Raw genomic sequence first — 14,185 nt, forward strand, 5'->3', positions numbered from 1 at the left:
AGTCCCCCCACACAGCCTCTCCTACGATTGTATTTCAGCCTATCCTGCCTACCTAAGCGGTCCTACAGGCACATGGAGCAGAGTTCTGGTGCAGCCATAAGTTCCTTCAGTCTGCTGGAACACAACAGTGGATCCTTGTTCACAGGTTCAATATTTCAATAAATCTACAGTTCTGGACACTCTGTTGATTTTGAGTTATTTGTGAGTTGAATCTGGGATGTTAGTAGTGTGAACTGTTTCCTGGACAAGTCTCTCTTTTTTACTTTCTACAGAAAAGCAGGGTGACAGCAGTAGATTTTGGACCCTTGTTGGGTCTGCAAGGAGCTTATATTACTAACGGATGACCATGACAGGAGTAATTCTATATTTCTGCTTTCAGTTTCACTTCAATTAGACATGAGATTCTTAGGGGTGTGCTAGCATGTCTTTTCCCATGATGTAATTCTGGCCTGGCCTCATAGGGCTCTTTGGCCTTTGCAAACATTATAAAACCTCTCTCTCTCTCTCTCTGTTTTTTATTTCCTTCCCTTTGTTTATCCCAATTTGTAAGATTGGCTAGTCTATTTAACGTATGTATATTTGGACAACCATTGCAAACCATTAGAGTATCACGATAGCTGAGTAGCTTACAACAGTAATCTGATGTCTCTTTGATACCCTCTGACTCCTGAAATGCAGCAGTTATCTAATAGCTTTTATACTCATTAAACAGAAAACTAAATGAATACATTAAGGATGACATGCCAAGATCACAAAATTGAAGAGAACAAAGCCAAATTTTAAAAACTTTTCAAAACTTTTCAGCAATTCAAACTCTTTACCCCTTCTCCACAACATATTGAGCCAAACCTGGAAAACCCAGGATCTTGAGAGCCATAAAAATCTCTACGAGGGTCTCGCCAGACATATTTCTCAGCATCTTTCCGTACTAAAGAAGGGTTGCGAGTCTTTGGTGGAGGTACAGGTATTGGATCCCAGATGATTTTCTCCCTCCCATTCATCTCTCATTATTTGATATCTTCGAATATATGAGGTCCAATATGGCTCTTGATTCTGATATGCAAGTCCACAACAAACAAGCTTACATAATATATACAGTTCAATACAACTCATATAATTTTCACAGCAAACCAAGTTGCATTACATCTTAGGGGGCATATTCAAATCCAACATCAGCTTCACAAAGGACCACCCAGATCATATCACATGTGACAAGATTCAATTGTCCATTTAAACCTTTAAGTACTCAATCCTTGCGAGCTCTTGAGTCGCGAGTCTTAACTTTAAGTTTTAAGTCTTGAGTGACGACGAGTCTTGACTCTTAACTACATTGTACAAGTGCCTTCTTGCATTGTTTAAGTGTAGCTTATTGTACTTCTAGAATCTAGCAGCGAGCTATGCTAGCAAGTTGTCCATTTGTATATTTATACATATATTAATTAAATATTTATTATTATAATCACAATGGCGTGTCTTACGTGTCTTATCTTTAAGACACTCGTGTCTGAAGCATGTCTAACGTGTCGTGTCTTAACGTGTCTTACAACCATGGTTCTGTGATCCCATGCCCACCAGAACACCAGACTCAACTTGCTTCAGGCTGTCTCTCCTACATTTCTTAAAGAGTAAACATTATGGCCATCCCAAGATAGCCACAAAATATATATCTAGATGAATCCCAGAACATGCCCAACTCATCCTCTAAAAACAAAACACAGTGTGCAGTTTCAATCTCCTGATATTCCTCATACTATTGAAAACCATAAACTCCATCACACATAGCAGGGACTAGCTACTATGACGTCCCCACCGACATCATCAGCACACAAAGAATTTATATATATACATCCATAAGGCTTTAATATATCCAATCTTAACAAATAAAATGAAATAACAAAGGAAAGAAGGGAATTTGTACGCAACTTTAGACAACATTATGAGGACATGAGAAAAATAACAAATAAAAGAACTTAGTAAGCAAAGACACGCTTACGTCTCATCAGTACCCATGCATAAGCTGCCATTCTGGAATCTCTTGGGTAGACCCAGTGCTCACTCAGCTTTAAATCCCAACCCAAACAACCAAAACTTTGATAGCAAAAAGGAAGAAACAAAGCAGAAAATAAGAATAGGAATGCCAGACACACACACAAACACATACCCACACACACAGAGAAAGAGAAAGACTTAAATTAGATTAAAATTCCAACTAATGCTAACACAACCTAAGTGGGCGGACAAATACGACAACTAATGCTAACACAAGGGAGCAAAGATAAACCAACGTACATATAAGAAAACAAATGATACACCAACGCAAACATGAGGAAATAATTATTATCATTATTTTTAGATTAGTTTGTTGTTTTATTTGTATACTTTAGATTAGAAATAATATTAATAAATGAAATAAGAAATTTGGAGGAAACTTATAATAAATAAACCAGCGAGTGCAAGTACTCGTGAGCACTGCCCTTAGAGGCACGAGTTGATTTGGGAAGGGAGGAAGAGAGAGAGACAGAGAGGGAAAGAGGGACGAGTTGAATTAGGAAGGGGGAGGAAAGAGAGAGAGAGAGAGAGAGAGAGAGAGAGATGTCACTGAGAATAGAAAGTGAAACGTGAGGAGGGACACTTTTTAAGAAAAGTGTAAGGAGAGCACTGCCTGCAGGGCAGTGCTAACAAATTAGAGAGAGAGAGAGAGAGCGCGGGCGCTTTGACGCTCCCACTTTAAAATAATTCTAAGGGATCCTAAACATACCCAAAGCTGAAAATCCAAGATATAATGACTACGTTTCTAATAAGATTGTGTACATAATCATAAGACGTATGCTATGTGAGATGGATATGTAACTATCCTAGTTGCATGTACCAGGGTTTCTAGTGATCTCTCTCTCTCTCTCTCTCTCTCTCTCTCTCTCTCTCTGTAGTGATCTCTCTCTCTCTCTCTCTCTCTCTCTCTCTCACACACACACATCTTCTAAGGTCCCTGGTTGTGCCACAACGGTAAAATTGTTATCATCGTCAAAGTTCTGCTCAGTATTTAGAGGCACAGAATATTACATTCGTTCCGGCTAAGTATCAGTTAGCATTGGCGTACTCTTTGAGTTACTCTACTTATATGAATCCAAAAAACAAGGAAGACAAACGTACGTCGGTTCTAGGCGTGTCAGCATCAATTGCTTCATTCTGTCTTTCCTTCTTTTCTTATTGGTCATTTGCGTGTTTGGCGAAGGCTCCAGCACACGCTTGGGATCGAACTCCTCCGCTTTGAAAATCTCTCCATCGACAGCCCACCACTCATCTTTCTGGGCTCGTCGATGAGTCAGGTAGCCTCGGGAGAGCTTCTGCAAGACAGACCCATCAACTCAACGACGTGAAGACCCAAAAACCTGCATTGTGGGAAAGCTCGTTGTGAAAGAGGAGTAAAAAACCAGCTGGTCTACCTGGTGCAAAGAAGGAAATCTGCGTCTAAATGATCCAAGCATGCTGGCGAAGTTCACGCTTGCTCTCTCGAGTCGACTCGAGAGCTTTGTTGTCCCACGTTAAGTTCAACCAAGAATTTAAACAAGAGAACCTTGCAAATGCTACATTAGTGTACCACCTGCCTGCCCATGGAGGTGGTAGTTCATGGTTGGAGAAGATGGCAAGGTACCTGGCCATGGAGTGCGCGTCCCTCTTTGCTCTGACACAAATTTTTTGTGTTAGGCTCGGGCTCTCGGGCCAAGAGAATGGCCAATGGTGGGTGGAGTGAACCTAGCCATGATTTGGAATCTCCTTCAGAGAAGTAGGGCTCTATCAACGCCAAGGCCCCATGGAGGAGAAAAGCTTGATCACCAGAAAATCTCTTGGCGGTTTCCAACACCAACCTAGCTTGATGATTTTTGGAGGATTCCAACCAATTTTCCGATGCCAAAGTGCAATGATTGGAGTGTTGGTGTGTATCTCCCTTCAAAATGGAATGGACGGTTGTTTCGTCAAGCTATTGCAAATTTGTACTCACAAAGCCATGATACACCAACTCAGGGGGATCGCCATCAAATAATTCAAGTCTTTCATTAGATTTTTTCATCTTGTGTGAACACTTTCTTTGGGATTTTACCCAAGTTGTTGAACTAGTATATGCCTTCACTCGAAAGGAAACTCAATTTATGGGAGCTACTCTGGACTACCCCATGTACTACACTAACAACATTATCATCATTCGAGTGCAATTATAGAACCATTGAGCAAGATAGTTTAGGCATGGCATATAGCTTGCAAAATGGCATTATTTGCTTGGGAATCCATTTTTGTTCTGCATGGATCACTGACTTGATTAATGAAACAACAATACAAGGGAGATAGGTCAAGTGGATGATGCTACTAATAATGAGCCTAATTTCAACATTACAAACAAGCTTAGAAAAGCCCACCATCAGGCAAGCTGCCTATTCAAACTATTTGTTGACAATCTATTTACTCACCTAGAATTCTCTACAATTACCCGCTTTCTGGATTCAATTCCATTGCGTTTGTGAACCAATGCATTCATTTCATGAATATATATATATGATCATTCATGAAATCTAACGCATAGTGAGTTTTGCTAGTCTAGTTCTATTGAATTTGTGAACCAAGGTACACGTTTCATGAATAAATGCTTATGGTATCAACCTGAGAATCTATGTTGATGCATTGAGTAGCCAATACCTATTACAAGTGTAAAAAGGAAGCCCAATCAACCAATATAATATTAAGGAACATTCTCACCAAGAGAATTGATACCAATTGGATAGATTGTAACTTCAATCTCCATGCAACATTCAAGGTCTATAGAATAACCCATAAGACACTCCGCAACAAAACACAATTTTGTTCATTTTATGCAAAGCAAGGGCAAAAAACGCACTCAGACATAAAACACATAAACATGTAGAGAAATTTGAGAGTTGCTCCTTGCATAGCTATTTTACACATGTGTGCGCACTCTTGCTCTTCAATGACATTTTCGATGAAGCCTTTGGCAAGAATTTCCCGAACAAAAATTTCAATGTAGCCATTGTGTAGGGTGTTTAGCTCATGGCTCTCAATTAACGTTTGGAGTCTTTCATGTCTAGTTTCAAAAGCCAAATTGGGTTGCCCTGCTTTGTGGGCTATACCAAGTTCAATGTGTTGTCAAAGGTTTCAATTATTGCTAATTTTTCAAATTGGCCAAACCCAAAAATTTATGCAATTTTGAAGTTGAAAACACTATGGAGAATGGGTGCTTGAAAAGTCAGACTCAACTACAAGCAAATCGAGCTTATCCTTGAACTGCAGGCAGTGTGAGCATGTATTGCCATGGCTCCTCCCCCTCTCGAACAACAGACACAACTAGTGCAAGAGGGGTGGAAAATTTCCTTATCATGGCATGAGACTGTCTTCAGACAAAGACCAGTGGGCAAAGACTTGTCTTCAAACACAGACTAGTGGGCAAAAAGACAAGATGTGCTTGTGGTGCGGATCACAATACAAACTCCCATGATGTGGCAAAGGTATAGGCACCTCCGGCATGGACAAATGAAGAGAAGAATGATGAGCTCTCAAAAAGAAAAAACACTACTAGCATGCATAAGACGTGCTGAGCTGAATAAGCAATGGTGGCATTCCAATGTTGGCCTACAATCGCAACTAGCAAAGATAAAGCAATGCATGTCTATGTGAGTGGGGTGATGATTGGCAACAGTTAGAGCAGGTTGGCTTGCAAGCATGATTATCCTCCAAGATTGTAGCTATTCTCCCTTAGAATGGTGAGGCAATTGCTATAGTAGGTAATTCATGAAAATGGTGAAGCAATTGTTATAGTAACTGATTCATAAAAATGGTAGTGGCAAATTTCCACAATGGCGATAGCTCCCTTGTAGAATGGTGGCAGCGTACAATCATGGAACAACCACCAAGTGTGGTGATGGCTGCTCTTTTCTTAGTTCCTCTCTTATTTCCTCTCTTTTCCTTCTCTCTTTCCTCCTCTCTCTTCCTCTCTTTTCCTCTATTTTCCTTCTCTCTTCCTCTCTTTTCCTCTCTTTTCCTTCCTCTTCTCTCCCCTCTCTTATTTCCTCTCTTTTCTCCTATCTCTTCTCTTCCCCTCTCTTCTCTGCTCTCTTCTCCTCTTCTCTTATTTCCTCTCTTTTCCTTGCTCTTCTCTCCCCTCTCTTATTTCCCCTCTTTTCTCCTATCTCTTCTCTTATTTCCTCTCTGGGGATCTCTCCCATTAATGAATCCTCCCACATGCATGGTGTGGAGAGGTCATCTTCCATGTGGGTGGAAGGCGGTGCGCACCCTTAATTTGCAATCGACAAATTGAGGGATGCATGTTCCACATACTACAAGCCCCAAATCTCTAGTGCAGAATGCACTTGATTTTTCCCTCTTATTTAAATACTCACATGGATGGGTTGGCACAAATGACTCTTGCCACCTCAATCTACTTTTTGTTTATGAAAGTATAATCCCTTAGACTATTCCACATGGATCTAGCCCACATAGATGAGAAAGTCTAAGATGCCTTGCCACCTCTACCAATTAAATACAATATGTACCCTTGGCCTTGGCCATATACCACTTAATGTTTCATGGGACCGCCTAGGTGGAGGGGTGGCACATGGAGATTCCATGCCATCTCACCATACTATATTATTTGTTCCATGGACTATGTACAACACACCTATGGGTCCTCTTAATTAGAAGGGTGGCACATGGACATGCCTTGCCACCTCAACCTTGGGCCCTTGCCACTCCATATTATATTCTACTAATGCCACACGCATATATTCACTTCTACTTATTACATTTACAATGGATTTTTTTTTTGCGGTAACAGATTCCCCTCCCCAGGCATGGAATGCACAGCATTCCCATGCTTGGGACAACCACGCACAAAGAAGGGTTTGAGATGTTGCTTTTTGAATACCTTTTTTCCATGTGGTTCAACAGACCCAACAGTCTGGCTTCTTACCTCGATAAAAAACAATGCACGGTGTCGATGCCGTATCCACACACACTTGATCCATTACAAATCGTTCACTTCTCAAAAGGGCCACAAAACTTGGATGCTGCATCAAAAGGTACAAAAGCTGGTCGTTCCACCCAGACAAAGAGGAAAGACCTCCAAATCATCCTCCCTCCCGTATGTAGGGGAATCTGTCATTTCCTTGAAAATATCATCCCAGGAATCACATTGATCAACTTCTTGGCCTCCATCATGGTGAGTGCACAATACTTTGTCTAGAACAATGACTTCATCATTAACTAGCTCAGCTCATAATTGGTTACATTCTTCTTCGATGTTCATCATAGCATCTTCAGAGAACATTTCAAACAACTCTGGTGGGCTATCATCACACATTAGTGACCACCTCATTAGGTTCCAGACGACTCATGACCTCAAGTGGAGAAGGAGGGACAGGGATTTCATTCCCATCGATGCCCATAACCAAGACTTCAAGCTCATCGATGCTTTCTTCATCATCAAACAATCCATCAAGACCTTTCAACTCTTTGTCATAAGAAATATATGAGGAAGGAGAAAGAGCACCTGAAGGGGTGAATGCAGTATGTTTCTCATCATCATTATCTGTCGACCCATTACAACTTTCAGGGAGAGGTGATTCACAACCATTGCCATATTCAGTCTCATCATGATCAGACCCCCCGGTTATTGTACTGGAAGTCTCTATGAGATGCACTTCAGGAATGTTTAGATACTCCGGGTGGTAGTGCTACTTTTGATTGCAGTCGTGAAAAACCACCGAGGATTGTTGTGGAGGAAGAGAAGACAAGGATGGTGGAAGAGGTTTTGTCAAGGTAGAACCACCTTGACATTTAAGAAAGAGGGAATGATGACTCGATCATTGGACATCCTGTTAAACTTTTTTGCAATTACCTTTGCATGCTCCATGGTTGTTGGAATCCTCAATTTCAACTTCATAGGGAACTCATTTGCTACACCAATCACCATATGGCTCAACACAATTCGAGTCATTCCAACAATGAACCCCTTGTTATCTGGTTGCATAGCAACTAGGCAATCCAAGAGCCCGGCCACTTGATCCACATATCGACACATCATCTCTCTTTCTTCTTGCCTCAACCTTGCTATTAATAGATGAACATTTTCAGGCTCCTCACTCTTGCCAAAATACTCAACCAGTGTTGCAGTCAAACGTGGCCAGCTTTATCGAACTACATCAGTCTGCTTTTCATACCACACCTTTGCAAAACCATCTAAGAAGGTAGGAAGCACCAACAACCATTGATCCTCTATAAGGAAGGTCAAAGACACACATCGACGTTTAAAAGAGACCAGGTATTCTTTTGGATTCTCATCCATCCGACCGCAAAACATAGGAATATCCGCCATAGCTTGAAAAGAGAGAGATTGAAAACAAAGGGAAAGAAAATTTTATACAAGGATGCTTATTGCCTGGGTACACGGCGTTGCATCAAATTGTTCATTAGAGCGAAGAGGAGAGCCATCACCAAGGCAAGAAGATGCAAATCCTACACATCACCTTCAGCTTCCTCTAGCTCTTGCAATCTCTAGGAGATTTCTTCTAGCGACATGCGGTCTGGCATTGCAACTTCTTCTGGGCAAGTCGATGGAGTACTTTTTGAATGATGACCTTAAGCCAAAGGACCCAAATGATGTAGTTGGGATAATTTGTTTCACGGTGGCCACATGCCCCACAATAATTACAATATATGACACATGCGGGCAATTCGTCTCCATTGGGGACGTCTTAAATCTTGCTTCATGAATCACTTCAAACTTTACTTGTCCTCAAAATGAACTACACCATCAACCCAATTTCATGTTCTAACCAGATAGGCTTGTAGAGCTCAGAAAACTGAGCACTTTTCCTTTTTACAGCACTAGAAACTAAGGAATGCTTCACAAGATATGGGTTGTCGAATCCTGCAAGATACATCGTCGTCACAATGATCATGTAGCACTTCTTGGTTTTGACAATCTGGACCTATAGAGTTCTAAAAGATTAACACTTTTCCTTTTAATAGCATGTTCAAATTCCACCTGAGTTAAAAGTTATAGCCCTTTTAAACTTCCCCTAGATAACAATATATTTCTATCTTTTCGAATTATTATATGAAAAGTTACTTAGCTTAGTAGTAACTAGTCCCTTTTGCTAAAAACAGGTCAAGGGTTCAAATCCCTCAAAGCCTTGAACAATGCCACATCATAAGGATGCAACCAACACGTGGCAGTCGGTAGGAGTGACACATGACAAATAGCAAACAGACACGTGGTAGTTAGTGGGAATGACATGGCAATCAGTAGACTAACACATGGCAGTCAACAGACCATGACAAGTGGCAATTATGCAAGGTGACATCGGCAAAGTCAGCGAGTGCCACATCATCAAAGTTTGGCTCAAATTTCAAATAGCCACCGTAACTTTTAATCCATAAGGAATTTGGAGGAGTCGTAAAAACCAAAAATGGTCGGCAGATTGTGCTCGCAGAGTGTGGAAGAGGGAAGTGAGGGGATAGAGAGAGAAAGAGGGATGAGAAAGTAGGGGAAAGAAGTGGGTTTTTTTTTTCCACTTTTCAAGAAAAAATAAACATCAACGGGAGAATAATCGAGTATATTCACATAGGTGAAGGGCCAATCAAGGAGTCTTCAAATGCCATGTTGTGGAGATTGTATCCTAGGTGCCACACTAAATTTATTGTAGGATTTTGATCTCCATCAATCAACACTCATCAAAGGCCTTCAACACCCACAACTGGGAGAGGGAGAGAAGAAGAGGAATGAAGTGGTGACATGGGAGGACTAAAATGGAAGGAGAAGAGGATGTGGGAGTGGCAACATGAGTAGAGGGAAAATAGGAAGGAGAAGGAGGAGGGAGAAAGGGAAGGGTATGAACATCAATAGGAGGTGAGTGTGGAGAACAAAGGAGGAGGGGGAGGCATGATGGTATAGACAACAAAGGGAGAGAGTCATGGAAAATATGGAGATATATATTAGAGGCTAGAGCATGGTGGCTATACAAGAATGAGCATGTCGCATCAAAGGAATAGCCCCTCCTTTTATAACAAAGAACAGGGGGGGCTCTCCCATAAATGCATCCTCCCACATGCATGGTGTGGAGAGGGCATCTTCCATGTGGGTGGAAGGTGGTGCGCACCCTCAATTTGCAATCGACAAATTGAGGGATGCATTTTCCACATACTACAAGCCCCATATCTCTAGTGCATAATGCACTTGATTTTTCCCTCTTATTTAAATACTCACATAGGTGGGTTGGCACAAATGACTCTTGCCACCTCAACCTACTTTTTCTTTATGAAAATATTATACCTTGGACTATTCCACATGGGTCTAGCCCACATAGATGAGAAAGTCTAAGATGCCCTGCCACCTCTACCAATTAAATACAATATGTACCCTTGGCCTTGGCCATATATCACTTATTGTTTCATGGGACTGCCTAGGTCGGAGGGGTGGCACATGGAGATTCCATGCCATCTCACCATATCACTTACTGTTTCATGGGACCGCCTAGGTGGAGGGGTGGCACATGGAGATTCCATGCCATCTCACCATACTATATTATTTGTTCCATGGACTATGTACAACAACACACTTATGGGTCCTCTTACTTGGAAGGGTGGCACATGGACATGCCCTACCACCTCAACCTTGGGCCCTTGCCACTCCATATTATATTCTACTAATGCCACACACATATATTCACTTCTACTTATTACATTTACAATGGAATTTTTTTTGGCGGTAACACCACATGACTGGCCAAACCTCATTAGATGTGCCATTTCAATTCTCCCTAAAACATAGGTTAAATCCTTAGACCTTAGATACTAGAATTTCTAAGGTTCCTTGACCCTCTCCCTACACTTTAATTATTCTAATCCCTTTTTAACCCCTACGCAATGACCTATAGCTTAACATAACTGTATCTCACTGAACATGACTCTGATTTTAGAGCCATATGAACCCATGCTCTTCTCTTGACTAATCCTATTGATTAGCATTCAACTCTAGGAAATATTGGGTGCTCATGTCATGACATTTCCTCTTGCTTAATTTCTTAGCTGTCCTCAACTAATAACTAAACATGGTCGAAATCCCATCATGGGTAGTGTTTGGGGGCTACATGCAATTATAGTTGATGGAAGTTTCCTATATTATTATTTCCTAAAATAATAATCAAATGAAGGGTACGAATGCTTAGCTTCATTAGTGTCATATATTTGTCCCTGTTATCTTTTTCATGCACCGCATGAAACTTATCTTGCAACTGCAAAATAAATGAAGGTTACATGCAAATAAATAAATGCTATATTATTTGTTCCATGGACTATGTACAACAAACCTATGGGTCCTCTTACTTGGAAGGGTGGCACATGGACATGCCTTGCCACCTCAACCTTGGGGCCTTACCACTCCATATTATATTCTACTAATGCCACACGCATATATTCACTTCTATTTATTACCTTTACAATGGAAATTTTTTTGGCGGTAACACCACTTTTGTGGCCAAACCTCATTAGATGTGCCTTTTCAATTCTCCCTAAAACATAGGTTAATCCTTAGACATTAGGTACTAGAATTTGTGGGGGTTAAAGGTCACTGTGCCTTAACCCCGGTTATGTACAATACTCAAACACATATATAAATGAATGAAAAAGAAGATGGTGGTTCTGCACCCATAAAAACTTGTGTGGCTCTCTGTCTCTCTCTCTCGCTCTCTCTCCTTCTTCCATTCTTGCTTCTGCTGAGAGCACTCTCAACTGGTATCAGAGCCCGGGTGATCTAGCTGAGCGTGCGTGAATGCTTGAAGCTCAGCAGCTCTGTGGGAGGAAGGAGAAGCTCTGTGGGAAGCTTTGTGGGTGACTTTACTTGCATCCGAGTGTGCAGAGACCTTGGAGGAACCTTTGGAAAAGTCACTTTGGCTTTACGAAGTGGTTTTGAGAGCCTGTTAAGAGCTTTCAAAGAAAAAGTCGTTTTATGAGCTTTTCCCTGTTCCGTTCGATGACAGAGACTCCGTATTGACTTGTAGAGGCAACTATTGCTTGCTTTTGGTGTCCACTTCACTTCAGGAGCTTGGAAACACCTTCATTCTTGAATCTGGGATCATTTCATTGGATTTCTGACTCACTGTGTCAGTTCCTGCGTTTTTTGCCCAGGTGTTGGAACTCAAGTTTGGAGCAACCATTTGCAGATCTGTCAGTTCCGGTGGACTCAGGAGGTCCTAAAACTTCTATGTTGCTCATCATTCGCACTCCGGTGGAGTTTACAGATAGCTCTGTTTCAAAAAACGTTTTTCAGTCCGTGTGTTGGACCCAGTGATTGAGACCACGGTTTCCAAAACCGTCTGTCCCATTGCGTTCCGGACGCCAAAAACCCCTACCTATCAGTTCTTGCATGATTCGGTGAAGGATTTTCAGAGTTATAAATCTCTGTGTATTCGATTTCGTCTCTCTGTTATGCATTTTTCATTCTAAGGTTTTGAAACCTTAGATTTATGCCACATGACAGTGGATAAGTGTTGACTCCCATTTCTCACTCATCGGTTGGGATTTTGGAGTTCTGGCAGAAGAGAGATATTTGCAGATTTTCTTGCTGAGTCCGATTATGCAATGGCGCCCATGTTTTGAAGCATCTCAGGTTCTATTTTCAGTAGCGCTCATTACCGTGGGACTATGATTTCTTGAGCATACCTTATGCAGATCACTCTGGTTGTAGTTTGAGTAGTGTGCGCTCATTCGTGGTATGCATTGGGTTGCAATGGATGATTTATAGGCCATTTGGATGCATTGCGGTCCTTGTTGGATGTGCTGATAGGCCCAAATTGCCTTGTGGGATGCTATTTTTATGGACGCTTTGCACATGGATGCTATTTTATGCTGAGGGACAGCTTTGACACATTGCAGGTGATGCACTAATAGTGCTATGCTCTCTTGGATGAGATATTATTGATGCATATGCCAGTGGACAGTGTTTATGCTTGAGTCATTTGGCACTTATAGGCATTTTCTTTTGGGCCAGATTTGCTCATATGGATGCATAGTATATGCACATGAGTCAGATGCTTTGAGCTTTGAGTTTTGGTGATATTTCACTCTATTGTGGCATACACATTTGGGTGCACCTAGTATTTGGTGTGATTCTCTCTTGCAGGCACTAGCATTTGGGATTTTGTTTCATTTGCATCATGGCATCCTCTTCCACGTCTGAAAAGGAGTTTTTCAGCATTAAAAAGTTTGATGGGACAAACTTTTCTTTGTGGAAAGAACAAATAAGGGATGTGCTTATTCAAAAGAAGCAGATTAAACCCTTGGCAGGGATTGAAGCTAAGCCTGCAAATATGTCTAAGGATGATTGGAATGAGTTGGATGCATTAGCAAAGTCTACTATTAGACTTCATCTTGCAGAGTCAGTTTATTTCACAGTAGTAAATGAGCAGACTACAGAAGATTTGTGGAAGAAACTGTGTGCCACTTATGAGAAGGAAACTACCTCTAATAAAGTTTACCTCATGAAGAGGTTGTTTGAGCTACAGATGAAGGAAGGGGTCTCCATTGCTTCTCATTTGAATGAATTCAATATTATTTTCAGCCAACTTCAGGCTCAGAAAATGAAATTTGATGCGGAGACTAAGGCAATATTTCTCTTATGTTCATTGCCATCATCATGGGATACCTTCCGTACAGCTGTCAGTAACTCTGCACCTAGTGGAGTACTGAAATTTGATGATGTTGTGGGTAGCTTGTTGGCCGAGGAGATTAGACGGAAGTCTATGGATGGCAACAAGCAGGATGCAGCCTTAAATGTGCAAAGGGGTAGATCACAGTTCAGGGGGAAGTCCCAAGAAAGAGGGAAGTCTCGTAGCAAATCCAGGGCATGGAACATTGAGTGTTACCATTGTGGCAAGCAGGGCCATATGAAAAAGGATTGCTAGAAGCTGAAAAGAGAGCAAAAGGATAAGAAAAAGAATGCAAATTGGGGTGCAAATCAAAAGGAAGAGAGTCCAAGGGAGGACAAAGGAAAAGTGAAGATCGAGGAGATCAATGCAGTCACACATGATAGTGACAATGATGTTCTCTTCATGTCTAGTTTATCTGCAGAGTTGCTTACCACTTCAGATGATGCATATTCCCAGGATTGGATTTTGGATTCTGG

Source organism: Dipteris shenzhenensis, chromosome 2 (assembly GCF_047967505.1).
Source record: "Dipteris shenzhenensis isolate YYH24624 ecotype China chromosome 2, Dip_SZ_1.0, whole genome shotgun sequence".
In the NCBI taxonomy this organism is placed as follows: domain Eukaryota; kingdom Viridiplantae; phylum Streptophyta; class Polypodiopsida; order Gleicheniales; family Dipteridaceae; genus Dipteris; species Dipteris shenzhenensis.